Genomic DNA, 24,719 nt, shown 5'->3' with positions numbered 1-24,719 from the left:
ATATATTTTTTGTATAAAGAGAGAGAATGAACATGGGGAGAGAAGAGAGAGAAAGGGGGGCGAGGCCAAGTGGAAGATGAGAGATGAGAAATTAGAGAGAAGATAAGTAGACTGATGGAGGAGAGAGAGGAGAGAGAGAAAGAAAGAAGAGGGGGTGAGGCCAATGGAAAAAATGGAGGGAGAGAGAAGAAAAAAAATGGTAGTTGATAAACAAGTTATAAACCCCTGAGAGTGCAAAGTTACTATTTTGCCCCTCTTTGGGTAATATGCATAAACTGTTCAATTTATGCATTGTTCATAAGAACACATACCATCTAAAAAGAAGAAAATGAACACTGGGTAATAATGACTCAATTTATGCATCCTTAAAAACCTACTGCAAATTCATCATAACACGTGTCATTGAGTTATGTCGTTCAAATTGTTGTTTTCCCTTCAGTTGCAATCATCACGTGCACACTGATCTTCATTTCTCCTATCCTATTTGCTGCCTAAGCCATGTCTATCCCAAGTCACATTGCGAGGTTGCCATTGTCGAAAAAGTTGTTGAGCCTCGGGGAAAAATATATTGATTGAACTGGTAAATCGATCGATTATGGTAAGTCGCCATAACCATAGTCCAATTGCTAAGTCATACCAAAGGACATTCCAGTATTCTACTAGAATTGGGAAATTACTCCAATAATGTCTTGGCTAACCACAATTAATTGTAAATGTGCTTCGGTCCTACGGTTCTTGTCACCATTAAATGAAACATGTAGTGCATAAAGAAATAGAAACCCTTTGGAAAGAACTAGGGGTGGTTCGGTATGGGATCCCATACCGAAACCCTTGTCCCGATTCCCAAACCGAAATTTTTGGGAATCCCAAATTCAATACCAATCCCAAACCAAATTTTCGGGAATCCCAATTTTCGGGAATCCCGAAATAATTTCGGGATTTCGGGACAAATCGGGAATCCCGAAATGCTTTTGGGCTTTTGGACTAAAATTTGACATATTATGTTTTTGGGCTAAAATTTGACATATTATGCAGAAAACGAAATACGTATACAGTTTTACTAAGAGATGAATGACTGGAAAAATGCCAAAAGCCATGCCAGTTGAACAAACAAATCATATCCAATAATTATGATAATATATACTGATTAATGCCAATAATTTGACAGAACGAGCATATCATATCAAAAAATCTAATGCCATCTCACCCCACATTCCAACTTTGATTCCTCCTCCACATAGTTGTAATTAAATGAAAATTTTGGCGGCGCCCATGTCTGAAAGAACAACCATATTGTGTACTCGAAAACAAAAGAAAAAAATTTGAGCTCAACTAATTGCATGCCCTGTACCCACCTTGTCCGTGTATATATCTAATATATGTATACTGATATGTTCATGCATGCATAATGGTCTTTGCTCCTTTGTTTCCTTGTTTCCTTGATATATTAAAAAATAATATATATATATATATATATAATATTTAATTCTATTCGGTATGGGAATACCGAAAAAATGGAGATGCAATACCGAATTCCATACCGAAAATTTCGGTTTGGTTCGGGATGACATACCGAAAATTTCGGGAATTTTGGTTTGGGATTTTTTCGGTTTGGGATCGGGATTTTTTCGGTTTGGTTTGGGATTTTTGGGATTTTTTTCCAGCCCTAGAAAGAACCACTTCATGATTCACTCCCAAAGAAATGCACACTACCCGCTGATATCCTACTCACTGGAGCAGTAGTCACCTTAGATCTACCATACGCAGATCCCAAAAGTTGTCCATTCTTTTTAAACACCATCTTCACTACCTATTCATCTTTCTTCTTGCAAATTACATTTTGCTCCACATTCAGAGTTATATAGAAAGCAACTTCCTAAATAACTCCACCATTAACCACAAAACAAACATAAAATTTATGGGTTAATTTTACTATAACCTAATTCTCAGTTTCTTCTTTGTTATTTCTGAATCCTGAACACAAATTAATAAATCTCCGAAATTCCCGCTCTTAATCGGCTACCGACATATTTCCTTGCTTAAGCGATGGAAACTTTTGTCTCTACACACCACTTGAAGTTTAGAACTTAAGAAATTAGTCTTAAATTTGCCTTGAATAAAAACCAAGTCATTGGCTATTCACCGACATCATCCTCTTTTTTGCTTTCCACCCATACTTAGCACTCCTGACATAAAGAATTTTGTGGTGCACATCTTCTGATCTTCCGTACATCTCATAACTTCTACTACATCATTTCTGTTTTCTAGCCAAAACTTAGCTTCGTTCAATTGAACATGCTCCATGACTTACGAAAATCTCTGTCTAAGTACAACCTTACTTTTCTAATGGGGATTAGTTGGTCTAATACCTCAATTAGTTGTCGTAAACCAAGTACAGCAGTTCACTCACAGGAAAATAGAATATTTATGTCAAGTCGACATCAATATCCCATCACAATATACTGGCATCATTCAATGCAAATGTATTTTCTACTGACTATGCTTTACTACCAAACTAACACACCCGACCCGATTAGCCTTCTAGCTAAGGGCTAGCTATCACTAAATTGACAATGAAACCCCACCGTAGAGGTGACGAAATACCATCAGCTTAATGCCGAAGCCATAAGTAAGGAAATTGTGATATGAAATATTTCGAACCGAAAGGCTCATTTATTTATCAAACCAGCACAAGGCACATCCCTAGATGGTTATGTTTCTATCATTACAGACATCACAATATCTTGAAGGTCCACGATATGACCTTAGTTGCGAAATCTTTGAATCGTTCCAAGACTCACATCACTTCATTACGACACACGTAAGACATGGTTGAGAGTTCTTGTTGAGCATATTCGAAGTACCTATGGTTTTCATCCATCGATGAGTCTCGACAACGATCCATGAAAGCTATGCCACATGTATCAATCAGACCAATACATGATACATTAATGAAGTCAATGCCAGATATATTGCGTCTACATCATATATATCAGGAGATTGAAGTCAAGCAATATGATCCCACACAACCTTGCTGACCTCTTCACGACGTCACTACCAAAGTTTGCCTTCCAAGAACTTGTCCAGAGAATTGGTATGCCTAACTATTCATATGCAATGGATTTAGTTCTCGTTTGGAAGTTTTGTCAAACTCAAGGGAAGTATCCAGAAGTATAATCACTTAATCTTAATGTACTTTTTTTTCCCTATGATTAGAAACATTTTTTCCACTAGGTTTTTGCTACCTAACTAGGTTATGACGATGCATCCATCTAGGCTGGTTATACGCTTGTGAGCTTGTTACTTGCGTCCATAAGACGTACACTTTAGACCGAATGGAACTTCTCACCTTTGTCCTTAGTTTATGGGTTTTTATCCCACCTTGGGTTTTACCATAGTGAGGTTTTGTAAGTTTTACCTTTTATGCATTATTCCGTTGATTTGAGATTCGCATTCACTCATTGTGTCGACAACTTCACCAACTGAACTTACTTCATCATTGCAGACTTTATGCGCCATTTACTTGAGTATTTACACACTAAAGGGGGAGCTTTCGAGTCATAATAGTTTAGAAATGTGATTGTGTAGATCCTAGGAAATCCTTACGGGATTATACTATATCTTATACTTTAGATATTATCTTATTAGAGTTGTAATCCTCTTGGAGTAAAGAATTAACCATTCCTACTACTATAAATAAAGGCATAATGGGGTGAGAAATCACACCTCAAAATTCACCCAATTCTCTAATAGGCCCTATAACAAGTTCATCTTAAACTTTTATTTGTGATATTGTGTTTTTTTGTACTTATTGACAATCATTACCATATGGAGGTGAGTTCCTTAATACGTGACCTATAAAAATAATAACTTAATACAATGTGGAGTTTATTCTTATACATAATTGGCCTAAGTTAGGACTTGAAATTTTTACAACTATATGGAGGTTTTTACTACATAGTGGTTTTACTATATTTAAGTTTAAAAGTGACTTAATACTTCTCTCGTGCACAAGAGTTAAAAGTGAAATTTGACTTTGTATGCATTGAAGATGATTATTACACTTGAACATTTGAAGCCAACAATGACTTTATAACTTTTAACCCTTTCTTTTAAAATTAGAAAAGTTTGGAAAAGCTATCATTTTATTAATAAACTATTGAGGACCATTGTTAATCCGTGTTTTCATGTACAAATCGAGAAACATAATCTCATGGGAAAAAGTAAACACTCAATCATTTGATTAACAAACATTTATGGAAAATGTTACAAAACTAGAAAAATGATGATAATTTGATGCATAAAAAATGTGAAATATTATTGACACATCATATAACTTGGACAAGGCCAGATATTTAACTTGGTGAGGTTGTGTTAGGTATTGTGTTCTCTTTCTTTTCGTCATGTGCTTTGGTTTAATGCTATTCATGTGGATGCTTTGGCCTTAGCTTCCAATCATGCTCACACATCTGCTATTTTATTAGGGATTTGGTCGTCAAAGCCAAATGTGCTATTTTGATTTGTTTACAAACTCCTTCTCTGTTTTTGGTTTTTTTTTTTTTTTTTTTTTTTGGAAACTAGGAACTTCAATCCAGGGCTAAGAAGCCAAAAGGTACACGAAAGCCTATTGAGAGGCAAACACCTAGGAAGATAGACTAAGGCGAAAGCAGTGAAAGGGGATACATCCAGAAGACGCTTCAACCAAGTGAAAGCGTCACCCCAAACACCACCACAACAAAATTAATGCAGACATGGAAGACCATCCTTGCTTAAAACATTTACCAATGAAGATGAGGGCCTATCAACCGAAACATAATCACACATCTCCAGAAAACCAATCGACGTAAGAACATCCGCTGCCATATGGGCTGATCTTAGCACCCAAGACCAGCGACAATTCTAGAAAGGCCCACTCAATTGTTTGACCCTTGCCAGGTAAGCTTTCTAATAGCCATTTTCAAGAAAATCAGGAGACAAGATACGATTTCGAGAGAGTCCGATTCGAGAATTATTGATCTAATACCCAAAGAGGTGCCCAATTAACACCTATGAAGCAGTGTTAATGCTTGAACCACCGCAACATTGGGAGCCATAATAGAGTACCTCGCTGCTGCAAAAACGCGATCCCCCTAAGCCCACATCACCACCCTAGTAAAACCTAATTTAGTCTCATTAGACCAGCTAGCATCAACATTAATTTGTGAATATAGAGAGTTAGGAACAAGCCACCGAGATACCTGACCCTTCGGAGCATTCTCCGCAGACCTAATAGTCCCCGATGCCCTCACCGTATCCAAGAATGATCCCATTGCATTTGATAAAGCCAACACCACCTTGGTGGGATTGATTAGTACTGGATTGAAAACAAAATCACAACGGGCTTTCCAAATAAACCAACAAGTGAAAACAACATATGACTGAACCCACTTCCTGTTGGCCATGGATTTAAGGTTTGAAGATAAATCTACCTGCAACCAAAGCACCCATGATTGAATACCTGATCTATCAACTCTATAGTTTAGAGCTCTTCCAAACCAAATTGTTTCCACCCACAAACAAAGGAGAAAAAGATGCCCAATAGTTTCCTCTTGACAAAGACAAATAGGACAAGTTTGGGTAGGGAAGGACCGTCTTCTAAAGAGAGCCACTCTAGTTGCGAGGCCATTGTACAGCGATAACCAAAGGAAATGATGAATCTTTGGGGGCACTACCAACTGCCAAACAACTCTCCATAATTCATTTGGGACCAATTGAACGCCTGATTGACGATGATCCCTCAATCCAATTGTCCTCAATTGAATCCAACGGTACCCCGACTTAGCTGAGTACATGCCATTCTTACTAGCTGAACTAACCGATCCTTCCTTTGTTCACCTTGTTCACCTTTGTATGTATGTTATACAATTGTCATTAGACTGTTGAGATGGTTATAATGTACGTATTGTAGCCAAATTTTTTTAATTTGAAGCATTTATCTTGAAGTGTAATCTTATCAAAGGCTTCAATGTAGAGCCCTAAAATTACTAGCAATTGACCTACATGATTGATGTGTGATAATTTCTTACTGTATATAATATGGCTTGATAATACTTAGGGCTTCTTGTCCTAATCGTTTAGGAATGTGATCGTGTAAATTCTATTATATCTTGGGATATCATTGGGGGATTCTATCATATCTTGTAGATTAAATATTATCTTATTAGAGTTGTAATCCTTTACGGTTAAGGAATTCACCTTCCTACCATAATAAATAAAGGCACAATGGGGTAAGATCAGATACACCTCAGAATCACACATCTCTCTCTTCTTTCTTGCCATCCTGCATCCCCTTACTCTGACCTTTTAGTTGTTCAGTTAAATAGGCCTACAACATTTTATCAGTACGCTCTAACCTGACGCTAAGGACACTGAGACTAAGGAACTGATCATTCATGGAGAAGATTGTTCTACAAATCCAAAACCTTAATTGTTTTCTTCCAATCAGGTCTCTCTTAAAATCCATGTTTGGTATTTTCAACGATCGTGATGCATGAACCCCTTACATTTATATTTACCTTCCTATATATATTGTATATTTTATATCTTTGTCAATATATATATATATATATATACACACACACGTTCATGCATAACATAACTATAAATTCGCTATGTGGAATTTGTGAGTTTAAGAATCTCGAAGTTTTTATGCTAACTCGCTGAGCCATGCTAGTTAGCTTATAATCAAGTTGTGTTGGCAAGCGCCACTGGACGCGTTGTTCGACGTGACCCAAGGAAGCAACCTTTGGGCTTGTTGCGGGTGAAGACAACCATGCTTAAGGCTTGGGTTTTTCTTTCCTTTGGGCATGCAGCCTCAGTCCGCCTCCAACAAGCTTTTGAGCTTTACTAGGCTTCGTCTTCAGCCCCGGCCCATTACCAGCAAGCCTGATGCTTTCTGGGCTTCTCCACGCCTCGGTCCGCCTTCAACAGCTTTGTGTTGCTGGGCATCACCCTTCCTCGGCCTGCTGCTAGTTGCATCCCATGTCCCTAGCCTAGAAAAAATAGGCCTGCAACTTTTGCTGCAAAGCTGTGTATCATGCAGCTAGCCATTACGTGGTGGGCTGCGTCATTTTTTGACCCAATGCCATATTTTGGAAACTTCGCTTCTTAGCCACACCCATATACTTTGGCGTGTTCTTGGCTAAAGTCACACTAGGCTATATTTTTCTAACTGCTTGGCTTCCAAAACTAATATGATCTATGATCCAAGCATCATTATTTTGCTACCATCCTGAGCTGGTCATACCCTTGTGAAGTTTCTTATTTTTGTCTTGTATGACGTTTAGTTTTGATATTATGCATATTTCTCACGTTTCTCCTTAGTGTATAGGTTTTTCACCTATATTGGATTTTACTATAGCAAGGTTTTATGAATTTTACTACTAATGCATCCTTTAGTTAATTTGAGACTCGCATTCGCCCGTTGTGCCAACGATTTCATCAACTACTTTATTTGCCGAAGACCTGATGTGACGTCTTGTTTGAGTATTTACACACTCAAGGTAGAGTGTTGCAGTCCTAATGGTTTAGAAATGTGATCGTGTAAATCCTATTATATCTTGAGATATCCTTGTGGGATTCTACCAAATCTTGTAGTTTAGATATTATCCTATTAGAGTTGTAATTCTATTGGGCTAAGTAATTCACTTTCCCTACTACTATATATAAAGGCACAATGGCTGAGATTAGATATATCTCAGAATCAAACATCTCTCTTCTCTTTCTTGTCGTGTTGTAGCCCTTCTCTCTATCCTTTTAGTTGTTCAGTTAAATAGGCGTACGACAGTTTTTTGTTTGTTTTGTTTTTCACTTTTTGTCCAAAAGATGTATGAAAACTATATGGGCCGTAGAAGAGATGAAAAATAATGATAAGTGAGGGAGGAAAAAATAAAGGTTAATGAAGGAAAATAAAAGGCTTGTTATCTTAACACCCCACATATTATTGAATTCACTCCACATACTTAATACACTCCACATTTTCTTTTTCAATTAAAATTTAGGGTCATTTTAGTTCCGGTCCTTAGTTAACCTAATTGTTAGAATAAAACCTTGTTTGTTTAAATAATTTAATTGAGGTCCCTAAAACCATTCAAGAAATTTAACTCTTGCATTATGCATTTAATATCCCACTTATGAAGTTTAAACAAATTCAAATAATATTTTTACAACATAAAAATTACTTAAAAATCAATAATATTGTTGTAGGCACAATTTACTAAACAATTATGGAGGCCAGAGAGAGAGGGGGTGCGGCACATAGAGAGGGAAGAAAGAGATGTGTAATTGTGAGGTGTGTTCTCTTCCACCCCATTGTACCTTTATTTATAGTAGTAGGGAAGGTTAATTACTTATCCTAATATGATTACAACTCTAATAGGATAATATCTAACCCTAGGGAATATTAGATATCCCTAGATACACTACGATTTACATAATCACATTCCTAATCTAATAGGACTGCAACACTCCCCCTTGAGTGTGTAAATACTCAACTAAATGACGCATCAAGTCTTCAGTGATGAAGTAAGTACAGTTGATGAAGTTGTCAGCCCAATAAGCGAATGCGAGTCTCAAATCAATGGAAGAATGCATAAAAGGTAAAACTCACAAAACCTCGCTATGGTAAAACCCAAGGTGGGATAAAAAACATAGACTAAGGAGAAATGTGAGAAGTTGAATTACATCAAAAGTATACATCTTCTAGACGCAAGTAGAAGAACTCACAAGGGTATGACCAGCCTAGGATGGATGCCTCGTCAAAACCTAGTTAGGTAGCAAAAACCCAATGGGGAAAATGCTCCTAATCATAGGGAAAAAGAGTACATTAAGTTCAAGTGAGTATACTTCTGGATACTGCCCCTGAGTTTGACAGAACTTCCAAATGAGAACTACAAGCATTGCATACGAATAGTTAGATATACCAATTCCTCGGACAAGCTTCTGCAAGGTTGACTTCAGTAATGATGTTGTGTGAAGGTCGACAATGTTGTCTAGGATCGGCTTGCATGACTTTAATCTTCTGACGTTTTGTTGATATGATATAGACACAATATGTCTTGGTGTTGACTTCGTTGATGTAACATGTCTTGGTCGGGTGGATACATAAGGCATAGTCTTCATGGATCATCATCGGAACTCAACAATGGATGAAAAACTACAAGTATTTCGAATATGCTCAACAAGAACTCCTAACCATGTCTCACATGTGGCATAGTGAATTAAGGTGAGCCTAGGAATGATTCGAAGATTTCACAACTAAGGTCGAATTGTGGACCTCCAAGATATTGCGGTATCCCTAAAGGTAAAGACATAACCATTAGGGGGTTTACCTTGTGTAGGTTTGATAAGTAACCAACGTTATCATAACAAACAAGGCAAACATTATTTCGAGGATCAAGAGGATTAAATCCAATCGGGATGCGTTGGGATTAGCCCAAATCCATAATACCTTTCAGGGTATTGGAAAAACGTCCTTAATACCAATTCAGTGGTTGTGTGTAGGTGCAGTGCTGCATCATTATCAATAGATCAACAGTGAAGGAGACGTCTTTTCTAATTGCAATGAGCTAAGTACAACAAGCACAAAATTGAACTCAGATATGGAACTTCGGATTCCATAACCTCTTCCATAAACTCTTCAAAGGTAACACATTCGGGGTGTAGTTTGATTGGTAGGCCAATGTCGCATCAAAACAACGCTTGAACTTCAAGTCAAGATGAGTTTTCCTAACATCCATCATCTCAAATTTTGTCTTTAGGTGTGAGACAGTTTCCTGAAACTCTTCCAGAGTCTTAGTGAGATGCATGTCATTAACATAAACTTTAACTCTAACAATTCAGAATAAGACTTCATAATTTAACACACAAGGGCATAATTCATCTCTAACTGATCAAATAATCACTTAGACAGGTATATCACATCCATTGGATTGTTTCAATCCGTAAGTGAATGCCTTAAACAAGTTAAGAGGGTGTTCTGTGGTTTTGATATATTTACACCAGTCCATGTAATTCTTCGGGAACTTACATATAAATCTTTGTATCTATATCCCTATGGAGAAAGACTAACCACATTCGTAATGCTGCAATCAATCACAGGGCGTTTGAGAGAAACCTGCGTCGTAAGGCATGCATCATATCACATTATTTCATTCATCTCGGTATGTTTCCTTTCCCATATGTAACACAACAGCATTACCTTGTGTAATGTATGAACGATAGGTCCAAACACACTTTGGTAAGAAATTTAAACCTAGACTGTGATTTCGGTTGTCCAATCAGTTTTGCGTTGTCACTGATCAACAAAACACGGTTCGATATCGTTGCTTTTCATTTAAGTCGGTAGCTACCAAATGAGTGAAAATATCGTCGATGATAATCTCATTCCAATTCCATTATCTCATCCAAACTAGTATACTGGACCAAGAACTTCAAGTCTTAGGAGTAATTTGGATTACTCTCATGAGATGGAAATGATTTGAGACAACGATCAAGTATGGATTCATTGTGTGCCGTGACCTTCCTCTTCTAGGAAGTAAATTCGATAAACAGAGTGATATGCCATGCTTCAAGCTAAGCCAAATTGATTGGTTATCCGCCAGTGTACCAGATCGTCCAACAAGAGCAGCCAAACCGTCCAACAAAGGTGGCACATTATTCAGGGATGTTGACTCAAAATCCGTTAAGTACATTTATCCTTGGAGGCAAGTTTACAGTAGGTATATGATCTCGTCACTTTAGCTAGATCAGCGGAATATGTCTGAAGCAACATTCTGAAAGCTAGAATTCATTGCACTTGCTCATCACACTTGTGCAGTATAAGGATCGAGATGAGACATAATGGACAATATCCATGCAAGTTTGCGTTGCTCTACAGGAATGTTGACGTTCTTATCTCCCCCTAATGACGAGAAGACTGTCTCATTGAAGTGATAATCTGCAAATGATCGATAAAATGATCACTTGCAAGAGCTCTAAGGGAGCTAGTGTGAAGGAGAATCATGATCGATAAAGATTCACAACATTCTGTGAGGACCTAAACTGGTACGCTGCGGCGATGCAACTTGGCACATGGAATGCACACCCAAAACGTGTAAGTACAAATGTTAGGGTCGTACCCAGTAACCAACTGTAACGTTGAATAGCTTGGGTGGCAATAGGCCTTAAGGCGGACCAACATAGATGCGTACAAGATTGATAACCCTTGGCAGAAACCGAAAACTTGGGGTGTTCACTAAGGTCCAGGCGATCAATTAAATTATGCTTTATGATCACTTTACAAGGTTGTCTTGGGGTGAACATGGAAATTTGATGTTCAATTATAAACCCAAAAGACATGCAATACTTATCGAAAACTGTCGGTATAAACTTTTCGGCATTATCCAGCTTTCTAGACTTTATGGGATAAGTAGGTGGTGAACCCTTAAAATTGGGCAGGAGGTTCAGCAGCAATGTGTGTGGACAAACATGTGACCAGTTTGTCAATTCATCAACCAAAACTATAAGTATTTATATGGTCCGCATTTTGGTTGGATTAGTCCACATATATTCCCTTGAATCCACTATGAAAAGAGGGTCATTTCCTATCTTTGCTAGGGATGATTTAAAAATCAAATTCCTTAAATGAGTAGGTTTGGCAAAGCGTGCTTGTAAGCATAACATCATTACTTCGGGTAAGGAGATGCGTTGTGGCATCTTTATTCGACCTAAGTGTCCCAAACGGTCTTGCCAAGGCAAGTAAACTATTTAATCACGAGGCTCCAGGCTAACCACATGTGGTGTGTTCCCAGTTGGGAGATAGCCCATTGGCCCCAAATCAAAGCTTCAGGCTCTTTTTTGGAGGTGGTGCAAGGATATTTCACTCTATTTTCTTCAGTGGTTTCATTCATGATCATTGTTCTCTCAAATATCCTTAAAACTGAACAACGTTCTTCCAGAACGGGGAGAATATAAGGTCTCTTAAATGGTACTTTAGTGCCATTCATACAACGAGGAATGTGCCAATGCTCCTAATCAGGTTAGATAGACCTGAAGTCATTGTTAAGGATGTGATTTAGGTATAAAGTTAGCGTGCGTAGTAACGCATTCATCCAGACAACTAATTTCCCACATTCCTACCTAATCGCATGTTTAAATGAATTTGGTCACATATATTAAGAAACATGATTCAATTAATTCATATTCGAGGATATCAATAAGTTTATCCATAACTACAACAAACACCAAATGTGAATCCAAGAACATAGAAAAATGTTCACAAAGTAAACCATGGTTACTAAGGTGGATTCGGCCAACATGGCCATTCATGTCAAAATTCTGCTTTTCCAACAATGTTTGGTGGAGCAAAATCAATCTCACATATTGACTACTAGAATGGTACTCCTCAACAACATTGGTAAGGGCATAAACAAGTGCATAACCAATGATTTATTCCATCGAGATGGAAGTAGATTCTGCAGGGTTAAGGTTTGGGAACAATAACCCTAATTCTTGAAGTTTTAGGTTTTAGGTGCCAAGGATCATGCTTCGGCATGATGCCACACCTTGGCAATCCCTGATTCTCCCATAGGTTGTAAAAATGAACTCGAAATTGGATCGTGAAAGAAACAGACCCAGACTTGGGTTTAGTAGGCTCTTAGCCGAAGCTAGAAGGGCATGTTCAGTAGGCCTCTACTGAAGCAGAGCAATACCCGTTTGGTGCATTTCTACTAAAGTAGAGCATGCCTTTTGGTGCATCCTTGCCGAAGCAGGGCACCACCAATCGGTAGGCCTTGAAAGAATTAGGTCGAGCCATTCGGTAGACTCTAGCCGAGGCTGGGTCTATACCTTTTTCTCACATTTATGGTAGTAAATTTGGTAAACTTCCACTCTTTACACTGCTGCTTCAGGAGAGTTAAAAAAATTGGAAGTCAAAATTTGATTGGATTTATAAACTTCAAAAGTGAGCTTCTGGCTAATAATTTTGAATTTCTTGTCAGATTAATGGATTGTTGATCACTTTTAATTAATTCATTAAATCGGGACCATACGGGGTCGATCGTGGAAGCAAAATAATGGCATTCGGGTCTTATTAGCTTCAATTGGCGGTGGGCCTAGTGACAAGTGAATTATAGCTTAATTAGCGTTAACCAAAAAATGTCCCAAAAATATTTGGGTATGATTAAGAAGCCGAGGATGCCAAATTATGGCATTGGGTCGAAAAAAGAATGTAGCCTAGCGTGTGTTGGCTGGCTGCAATACACGGCCCTGCAACAAGTAAAATATTGTAGGTCATTGGGCTTGGGGACACGGCTGCCAAGTAGCCTAGTCCACTGCAGGGTAAGCTGCAGACTTGTTGCAACATTTAGGCCGAAGGTATAGGAAACCCCCAACAACTCATAGGCTGCTGGAGGCGGGCGAAAAACATGGGAGGGAGCCTAGCATTTACAGGCTTTGGGCTGGTGCGCGAAAAGCCCAGCTTCGCTGACTTCAATGTAGTGCTGGACAAGCTTAGCAATGCTGGCTTGGTGGGCCGAGTGAGCGTGACAAGCCAGCACCGCTGGCTTGTCAGAATGGGGCCCAGTGAGGTTATTATGCTACTTGGAAAGGCTGCAGGCCCATGAAAATTTTAAACCCAGGCCGAAAGCCTGTTCTACGCATACAGCAAAGTAAAAAAAAAAAAAAAAAAAAAAAAATGGTCTCACACGGATGTCAAAACGGCGTCATTCTAACTCCCAAGCCTCTCGAGCTGCAGGCTCGGCTTAGTGTCAAGTCGGCATGGTGGAGCGACTGTAGGCTACTGCTCAGCCGCAAATTTCCCATAAATTTTGAATTTTTTTCGAAATTCTTAGGGTTTGAATAACCCTAAATGCTTCTAATTTTTTTCTATTCTTTGACTTACAAATTCCACATAGCAAAAATTGTGTAATGCATGAAACGTATATATATTGACAAATACATGAAACATATACAATATATATATCGGAAGGAAAATATAAATGTAAAGGGTTCATGCATTATGGTGAATGTTTTCATGCTTCATGGTTAATTCAAATATCTTCCTTTATTTTAAGAGTACCTGATTGGCAGAAAACAACAAAAGCTTTTGAATTTGTGGAAGATCCTTCTCGGAAAGCCGGAATTGCATCTCCAATGCGTTGTATCACATTTAACAAAGAAAAATTAAATTGAATCAATAGCATGTAGATCAATTTAATAAAAGAATTAATCATAAAAAATGATTAAAACATAATACTTCTATGATTGAAGTATAAACTCTCTTTAGCGCAGAGTCAAGAGCGTGCGTGCCGATAACGTGTTGTAGGCATAATTTACAGAACAATTACGGAGGCCAGAGAGAGGCGGGGTGAGGCACATAGAGAGGGAAGAGAGATATGTGTAATTGTGAGGTGTGATCTATTTCACCCATTGTGCCTTTATTTATAGTAGGAGGGAAGGTTAATTCGTTACCCTAATAAGATTATAACTCTAATAGGATAATATCTAACCGTAGGGAATATTCCAAGATATCCCTAGACACACTAGGATTTACACAATCACATTCCTAATCTAATAGGACTGCAACAAATATAATAAAATAGTTCTTCATATAGTTATACTAAAAAAATAATGTACCCATGTAATAATCAATAATATAATAATATTGTTCTTCATATAGTTATACGAAAAATATAATGTACCCATGTAATAATTAATATACTTTAAGAAATAACTATAGATATATTTTAAAACATACAAAAATAAATGTAATTAGTATGGGTACATTTAGCAAAAAAATATGGGTACATAATAGAATTTAAAATATGGGTAAAAAATAAAAAATAAAAAGAATTTTGATATAAATTTAAAAAAGGATACAAATTAAAAATAGAAATATATGAAAAATAATAAAAAGATATATTTGGAAATGGTTAATAATTTTATTTTTCATTCTTAATATTGACATCTAATGACATGTAAATAATTTCAAATGCAATTAATGACATAGATAAAAGTCAACGGACATTGATAAAAAAATAAAAAAAAAAAGTGATAAGGCTTCAATTAATAAGAAAAGAAAATGACGGTTGAAAACTTAATTTATCCTATATTTTAATACTTCTTACATACTTTCTCAACATATACCTTACGTTTTTTTACATACACCCACTTTTCTACATACATCCACACTCTTCAGTTTTACCGGTTTACCCAAATTCCTTACCCATTTACCCGTCTGGAATGAAAATAAAAAGACTCCCACTTTTGCTATGTATTGGAATAAATAATCAAATATGAGCTTCTGAGTCCTATAGCAATTTAAGACTAAGAAAATGGGGGACAAACCCTAGTTCATTTGACTCCGGAAGCCATGAGAATACGGTGCTACTCCATACATGTGTAAAAACATGAGCAATTCATATCTTGTATTTAAATGTTTGCACCCAATAAAGTACACGCGCAGTTGTTGAACTGAAATCTACATACTTCGTCCAGCGGTATCTCAAACTGTCAACCAGATTATGGTTGAATAACGTTGGCGCAAAATAATTATTCGAACCAGCTTCAGTCTGCAACCTAAAGCTTAAATTGTATATTTAGTTGTTCTTGTAATTAAGGTAACCAAAAAAAAAAAATAATAATTGGTTCTCCAATACTTTTCACCTCAGGAATTTTCTTTGAAGCTTATATTTTTTTCTTGGACTTTCTCTTGGATTTTCCTCCACCCTCTTCTATATTCATGGTATGAAAGCTTCAACCTAACAGTGTTTTTTTTATCCAATTCCAAGCTAAAGACAAACAATGATTTCAATTAAGGGGTGTGATATCCACAATCTTTTTACTTCTCACACATTCCTTATTAATTTTTGTCATTTGATCTTCTTCAATTCATTCGATCTGTTGGTCGGAAATTAAAAGAGTGTATAAGAAGTAAAAGGAAGTGTGCGGATAGCACACCCCTCAATTAATTGTAAACATCCAACAAAGATTACTCATGGCATCATGAATTGGCAAAACGTTCAGAGGCCATATGATTAACACAAACCTCTCTGTTCTCTGTGAAGAAATAATAGTGAATCTCATGACCCATCAATTTTACATATAGCTTTTAGTGTCTTGTAGACATATTTCACGTAGTGAAGAAAAAATCTCTTTCTTAGACATCCGAAAAATTTGTCATACCACATCAATCTTGTGCATACATTCTTCATTTCATGTCCATCTCTTTTTTCTATGTTAAATATGAAGTCTTACTTCATGTGAAGCTTCTGAAACGTCAATTTCATGTTTCATTCATCAAACATAATTTTTTTCATTCAATGTGTTTGTAGTTTCATTGGTTAAAGTTTTGTTGTACAATGTAGAGTGATAATGGTTTTGAGAGTCAAAGACAAATAATCTTGGCTTACCACTAGATTATGCTGAGTGGCACTACCATGCCCTTCATAACTTGCCATGTGTTAAGCATTGTTTCATTAGTATAATTTCTTATTTGCAATTTATATCATAGATAATAAAATTTATATAAAAAAAGAACTATAGGACAAAAAATTAAATTTTTAAAAGGCCTTCTTTCACCGGTTTTCAAATACTATGGACTATTGATGTGAAATTGAATTAATTATAGGGAACTTTAACAAAAAGTTTCTAATATTCTTCACTTTAATGAAAAACCACATTTTTTTTACTAAAAAGTCAATCCTAGTAATATTCACTTTACCTTTTATTTTGTCATTGTCATTAAAACTCAAAGTTTTCAAGCCATTTTCATTAATTTTTCTTTAATTATAAGCAATCATGAGAGAGAAATATGAAAGATTGGGGAATCAGGGAAGGGGGAGGCTGAGTAGTAAGGGAGGAGAATTGACGGCGTTGGGGACACCGACCAACGAGAGAGAAGAGTCCATGGGCGGGTTTGCAGATGGAGGAAGGTTGGACTGGGGTTGTGAGTTTTATTTTAACAATTTTAGTTTCTTGAAGAAATAGTGCTTTACGTTTTTAATTTTATTTTGATATAAAACAAAAAATAAGAAATCATATTTATGTTTAACACTTAGTAATAAGTTACAAGCGGTGTGTAATGCCACTCAGCATGGTCCAGTGACAAGTTAAGCCTCACACAAGTTTTTCTCGTTTCCAACATTATGTTGGGTGCTAATAAATAAAATCTTGAAATTGAAACACTCAAAATAGTTTTTTGTTTTAGTTTTTATTTTATGGCCATTTTCTTATACATTTCTCCCATCATCCTTCATCAACTTTTCTTCATCCCTTATTTTCACTAACATCAACGGTTATGCTTAAGATATGAGAAAAGTATATGGTGGTGGAAGAGAGGAAGAAATAAAGGAGATTGAATGAAAATACAATCTGAAACACAACAGAAAAAACAGAACTAAAGTTAAATTTTTTGTTTTTGGATCCGATGTTGACCCAAAAGGTCATTATATTATTTTGGCAAGTGGTGAATTAGGTGTTGTAGCATGTTGGAACTTGGATGTATGATGTTGATGAAGGTAGGAATCAAATCAATAGGATTGGTGGACGCTGTGCGAGGCAAATCTATTTCCATAGGATTGGGAAATTAGGATAGAACTTGCTTTGGTGAGATGTTTTGTAACCCTTCGTTTCCGATTTGAATACAACTACAGACTCGAAATAAGGTATCATTATTTTGTTCAACGTAAAGAAGGTATCATTTCTTGAGATGTTTCAATTATTTTATTTTCTTTATTCCTTTTTGGGTTCTCGATAATAAGAAATTAGAAAATTTCTATCCTATAAGGCAAATCCGATGCCAAATTGAAGACCACAAATAAAAATTGGCATCCATTATCTGAACAGAAGTGAAAGAAGTCGAACGGTCGTAAAATCAATTGGTAAAAGAGGGACTGACCAAAATTTCTTATAAGCCTGCAAAGGGCCTGCAAAGGTTCTTAAATTTTAATCTGAGATTTATAATTTGGATATGCTCATTCACCACCAAAAAAATACTATTTGTAAGACGAAATATTCTTATAAGCATGCAAAGGTTCTTAAATTTTAATGTGTGATTTATACTTTTAATATGCTCATTCAGTACTAGAAAATACTATTTACCTAACTAAATATTGTCCGACGAACCATATTTCATCTCGGAGTAATATCCAATAAGAGCTAGCCTCACTTAGTAGGATAAGGTTTTGTTGTTGCATAAAGTTTACCCAGCGAAAATGTCGTCAGGCTAAATATATTTCCTCTTTTTTTTTTTTTTTTCTGTAAATTTAAACTTTGTTCAATAAAAAAACTTTGGTCGGGCATGTGTAGTTCATCTAGTATAGTTGGTCAATGCATTTTTGGCCGACAAAATGGTCATCGGAAATTTTGTCAAGGAAAATGCCGTTGCCTGACGGTTTCAAAGTTTCATCCGGTAAACTTTGAGAGACAGCTTTTACATCACTAACGAATCTCCTCGGCTGAAAGTTTAGGCGACGAAAATGTATTTGGCCCAACAAATTATTCCGTCTGGCAAAGGATTTTTTTTTGTAGTGATTCCTTCTTGTATGACGCTAGGGCAATATATATTACATGGATAACTTGTTTTGATAGCATGAATAAATTGAGGTTTTACCCAAAAACCAATCGGAAACAACGCGAGTGGCTAAAATTTTACTATAAGCCTATGCAAGGTTCTTTTAATTCATCGATGTAGGAATCACACTCTCAATTGGAAGAACTGATATTGGAGAAAAGGCAAATCGAAGTGAAAATGATGCAAACGTAAAAATTCTTAACTACTTAAATTATTTTGAAAATCTTTTGCATTATTCTCACTTCGATTTGCCCTTATAATTATTTAATTCATTTTCTTTGCATTTTAAAACCGTCTCACATAGACTTTTTTTTATTCCTTTTGGTCGACTTGGAATACCTGCAATAGAAAGAGATGTAATACAAAAAGAGAGTTGTTATTACCACTCTAAAAATCATCATGCATTCTAAAATTACCCTACATAAAAAAGCAGAATGTGTCAAATATAAGAACTTCTAATCAAGTAATTGAACAAGATGTTGGAGAACAATTTAGAAACAATAAAATAATAGAAATACAGAACCGAAATACTTATACTTTATTATTCAAAAATACTTGTAATACAGAATGCAATTATGTTATAGTAAAAAAAAAATTAAAATGATACTAACTTGAATGAATTGAAGATAGAGACTAGCACAAACGTCATGTCCTTCGAACAGTATTTCCGTCCCACTCATGTGCTTGTGGTTCTACAACGTTTGCTCAACCAGGATACAACTACCTAATTCTACAACCCGCATTGGATTATAGAACTCTAGGGAATTGCTTTGTGTATTTACTCTCTGGAAATTTTGTACGGAAGACAAGGGGGAAGAAAAACATGATGTTTGATGGAACTGAGGACTCCAGTTATATAGGCTCTTTCATACCTCTTCAAACACCTTTTGGACGTATCTGAAGTTATGCAACTCTTTCCAAAGAGATACAACTCTTTCCAAAGAGTTGTGTCTATTAATCAAAACGTTTTTAATTAATTTAATTAAAAACTTAATTTGAAATTAAAACTAATTGATCAGATTAATTTTAATTCCTTGGCCCTAAGTGCCCCAAGGCCTTTGTCCAAGATATCCCTAGATACACTAGGATTTACACAATCACATTCCTAATCTAATAGGACTGCAACACTCCCCCTTGAGTGTGTAAATACTCAACTAAATGGCGCATCAGGTCTTCAACGATGAAGTAAGTACAGTTGATGAATTTGTCAGCCCAATGAGCGAATGCGAGTCTCAAATCAATGGAAGAATGCATAAAAGGTAAAACTCACAAAATCTCGCTATGGTAAAACCCAAGGTGGGATAAAAATCATAGACTAAGGAGAAATGTGAGAAGTTGAATTACATCAAAAGTATACATCTTCTAGACGCAAGTAGAAGAACTCACAAGGGTATGACCAGCCTTCAATCCATTTCTAAATGGTCCAAGTTCTAATTACTAAAAAAAAAGGAATAAGCCTATATAAAGGCTAGTGAAAAAATACTGTTGACCAATGTGGGACAAAAGGGTCTCAAACTCCTACACAAGAAGCAAACAAAGACCCACTTGTCTAGGTCCTTTCGTTTGTATAAACAAAATCAATTAGGAATGCAAAACAAAAACATAGAGTAAAGTGATTCATGGATCTTAACATTGAGGGAAGCCCTCTATTGTAGCTAGAAACTCTTCCTCGACTAACTGTGACGCGTGGGGATACATTTGATCTTGAATCTCTTCGCTGGACCTTCCGGCTTATTTCTTGTGTGAATATCTTTGCCTCAAAACTCTTCGTTGGTCGCATGAGCCTTAGGGGTATTCAAGAATAAAGGCTCTTTGTCGGAAGTTTCCTTGGAATTAACTCAAAACTATATTATTGTCAACCACATGGACTATACCAAACCATGTGTTAAAATGTGGCTCAAACAATAATTAATGCCAGAAATCATATATTAGATTCGTTAACCTTTCAAATTGATTAAGGCGCAAACAAATGGAAAGCGAATATGTTTTGAGGATTTGCATGTGCATTAAAGACGTTAACCTCAGCGATCGGAATTGTGGAGCCAAAAATAATTAAGAAGAATATAGAGGTGACACGTGGATTCTAGGGCGATAAGGATAAAATTACCCTTGAGGAACACCAAAACTCCTACGCGCGAGCAGTGGACAACCATCCCTCAATCAAGTCAAAAGTGCCCAAAATAGGTATTTATTCAAAACCTATCATGGACGTGTGAGGCACTTGGCCTTGACCTAAGGTGTTGTTTGTTTTGGGAGCCTTGATCAAACGCTCGTAGAAGACTCTCGCATTCAAGGTTTTTCATTTTCTTGTTCACTTGTAGATTTTTCGTACGTTCTTATTCTTGGAATTTTTATTTTTAAAAAATTCTTGATAAAATATAAAAGAAAAGTACAATGGCAAGAGATTCGGAAACCTCGACAAACGGAAATTCCAACGTTCAAGGATTAAGACAATGATGAGTGAAGCGGCACCACCCTTATGGGGCACCATCGTGGCAACCACCACGGCAGCCACCCTTGGCAAGGCCCACGGCCCAAGCTGTGCCATTCAAGCCCACATAGGCCTAAGCCCAAGGCGAGACGGCCTGAGCCACTCAAGCCCAACACGAACCTAACGCGTTGCCAAGCCGAGCCCTAGCCTTGCACCCACGTACGCCATACGCCAAGCAGCCCATTCCCGTGGCCTAGCCTGCTCCGATGGCCCATCTTGCTCCTGCAGCCCAGCTTGCTCCCATGGCCTTCCAAGCAGCCCAAATCGGTCTAAGAATAGTCCAATCGTCCCAGCTTCAAAATTTTGGGCCTATGATAGAATCGGGGGCATATTCACTACACTTTAAATCGGGGGCATTTCCAACTCAAATCTTGCGCCCGGAGTCTACCACACTTCCACTGCTTAAGGAGACGCATTCCTTCCAAGCTCTTCCAACCTAAATGAAGAACAACATTTCTCTTGACAAGTCATAGAATTGATGAGTGCCCGCGCACATCAAAGACCTTGGTGAATCAGCTCTTGTAGCGCATCGAGATGCAACATGCTCCAGATGAGGTGTCTCAAAGTAGGACAATGGCAGACAAAGAACCTCTTTAGCACGTCCTGGTAAGCAACCACTCGACCAGCCACGAACCGAGCGTTTGGGCAGTGTACACTCCCGACTAGGCTCACGGACGAGCATACATTCATGGTTGGGGCCACACTCCAGTAGTCAACATGAGCAACCTTCCAGGCAAAGTGTTCATTCACAGCTAGGCTCGCAAGGAGCATCCTCCACCTTACATCGGAGTAGGCAGCACGAAGGACAGAAAGAAGCAGTCACTCAGTCCAGCTCAAGCTTAACCAGCAGCTGGCAAAAATTCCCTCGGTTGCTAAGAACGAACCACTTGCATTGTAGCCGAGGTATAGACGAGTCGAGCATGTAAAAGAGCAGCCTAGACCAATAGGTCAATACTGGGGGCAGCCGAGAGCTCTGTTACCCCCAACAAAGGTAAATTTAGGAAGAAGTAGAAAAACTTATGACTGATCGATTGCACGATTTCCAACGCAACAAGGTCATTAACAAGGCACTATGATAGGACACAACCAACATAAGCAGGTCACCCTTCACGGACAAGATCGAACAGGTAGAGCCTCTATGCAAGTTTAGCATACCATATTTCACATCTTTCAAAAGGGATGGAGACTCGGGGAGGCACCTAAAGCACTATCGAAGCATAATGATCCTATATTTAAACAACGATGATCTTATGTGCAAGATATTCACCACCACTCTACAAGGCTAGGCGCAAGATTGGTTCTACACCTTGCAGCTACAATCCTTTCGGAGTTTTGATGAATTTTCTTTGGTTTTCACCAAAGAGTATTCATCTTATCACTCGATTAAGAAAAAGTCCTAGCACTTGTTCAATGTCTAGAAGAACCTAAAAGAATTGCTTCGCGACTATGAGAAGAGGATCAAAGCAAAGAAGGCAAAGATAGTCGGATGCAACGACTCAATAGCTAGAGTAGTCTTCCAAAAAGAACTCCCAGCAGACCACCCGTTGTTTAGAGAGTTGATCATGAAAGAAGATCTAACTCTGGCTAACTCTTTCCCTCTGGCAAAGAAGCATGCACTTTGGGACGAGGTTCGCCGATGTACATTCAAGGCAAATCCGAGCGATCTTGAATATGGAGTCCCTCACTACTCTGAAGGAGATTCAAGGTCTGACTGGACGAGCAACTGCATTTGAAGTAGCAATAAGCTCTACCCTCATACAAGAAGAGTTGGAGGCCCAACTACCTATCATTTACAGTTCAAAACCTCTCATCGATGTAGAAACCAGCTACCAGAAATTCAAAAGCTAACTTTGGCGACAGTTGTTGGAACCAAGAAACTCAAGTTATACCTTCAGACACACGTAGTCATCCTCATGACTCATTATTCCTCCCAATCTAGACATGCAATGATAAAGGCGCAGACACTGATGGCACAAAGTTTTTTGACAAACGCAACAACTCAGCTCAAAAGGCACGCTAAAGGTAGACGAACACTAGAAGGACACTCGTAAACAAGTTTTGTCCTCGTCACCTCAGATGATTCTACATAAGAGCAACATGTATTGGCAAGTTGAGCACCACCTCATGCTATACGTCACATAATCCCAGCTAACCTTTGCTCCATAATTCAGCTCTAGAGTAGCCGATACCGGTAGTTAAGCATCTCCTGCTACGTACAACGTGACCCCAGCTCTACGGCTCTCTATTGCGCATTCATGCTTAGTCTAAGCAACGCAACAGAGCAACCCAAAGACGCTCCAGAGGCAGCTGAGCACGCCCTAGCCATGCCTGCTTCACCCGATAGAGACTTCTGGGTTTTGCACGTCGACGACGCATCCAACTACCAAGGCTCAGAAACAGGCATGGTTCTTATCACCTCAAACAGTTTGATGCTCAAGCAGACGATTAGTCCAGACTTTAAAGCATCTAACAACGAAGCAAAGTATGAAGCCCTATTAGCAGACCTCCGAATGGCAAAAGACTTGGCGGTGAAAAAGCTTGCAATTCCCAGCTAATCACTAGCCAGACTATTAGGGAGTACGCGGTAAAACATTCAAGGATGGCACAATACTTAGAGAAAGTACGTAAGCAACTTGAGGCATTTCAGACTTACACCTTCACTCAAGTTGCGCGGGCATACAATGCCCACACGGACGCATTAGCCAGCCTAAGCTCCGCCATCGACCACCAACTCACGTTTTATCTCGGTGGAATATCTAGACAAGCCAAGCATAGAGGCGGAGTCGGTAGCCGAAGTGTCACAAGTTAGTATTATACACTACCTGGTCAATGACACACTCCCTACGGAAAGGTTGGAGTCTACAAAGCTCCAAATAAAGGCAACATGCTACTAAATGTGGAATAACATCCTATACTGGACCACATCTCTGCTCCCTAGTGCCTCCCGACTACCTAAAGGTTCTAAGCTCAATCCACGAAGGCGTTTATGGAAATCACTCCGGAGGCCGATCCTTAGCGCAAAGGGCTCTTGATGCAAGTTATTATTGGCCTACCATGCATCAAGATGTTAAGGAGTTAAGGTAAAAGTACGACTGCTGCTAACGTTACAAGCCGGTATCAGCACTACCTACCAGTGAGCTACACCCACAGATAAGTCATTGGCCGTTCATGTAGTAGGCAATCGACTTGGTAAGGCCAATGCTACCCGCTACTGGGGTTAGAGGCATGATGATCGTGGCAATCGATTACTTCACCAAATAGGTAGAAGCAGAGCCCATGACAACCACAACTCAGGAGGACATAGAGCACTTCATATGGAGGAACATTATTTGCCAATTTGGCATCCCCAATCCTTCGTCACCGACAATGGCCAGTAATTCGTGGGCAAAGATTTGACGAAGTTCTTCCAAAAGTATGGCATCAAGCAGCACATGTCCACACTAAGATATCTTCAAGGCAATAGGCAGGCCGAAGCATCCAACAAGACGATTATCAATTGAATCAAGAAATCTCTCTCTGACAAGAAGGGAAAATGGCCAGATGAATTCCCCGGATATCTATGGGCATAATGCACGGCTAAATGACAAACCACCAGTGAGATTCCTTTCTCTTTAGCACTTGGTTCAGAAGCAATCATTC

Source organism: the organism of the source record quoted next, unplaced genomic scaffold (genome assembly GCF_019419815.1).
Source record: "Pyrus x bretschneideri cultivar Hongxiangsu unplaced genomic scaffold, Pyrus_bretschneideri_v1 Contig91, whole genome shotgun sequence".
Taxonomy (NCBI): domain Eukaryota; kingdom Viridiplantae; phylum Streptophyta; class Magnoliopsida; order Rosales; family Rosaceae; genus Pyrus; species Pyrus x bretschneideri.
Note: the sequence above shows the minus strand (reverse complement) of the source record.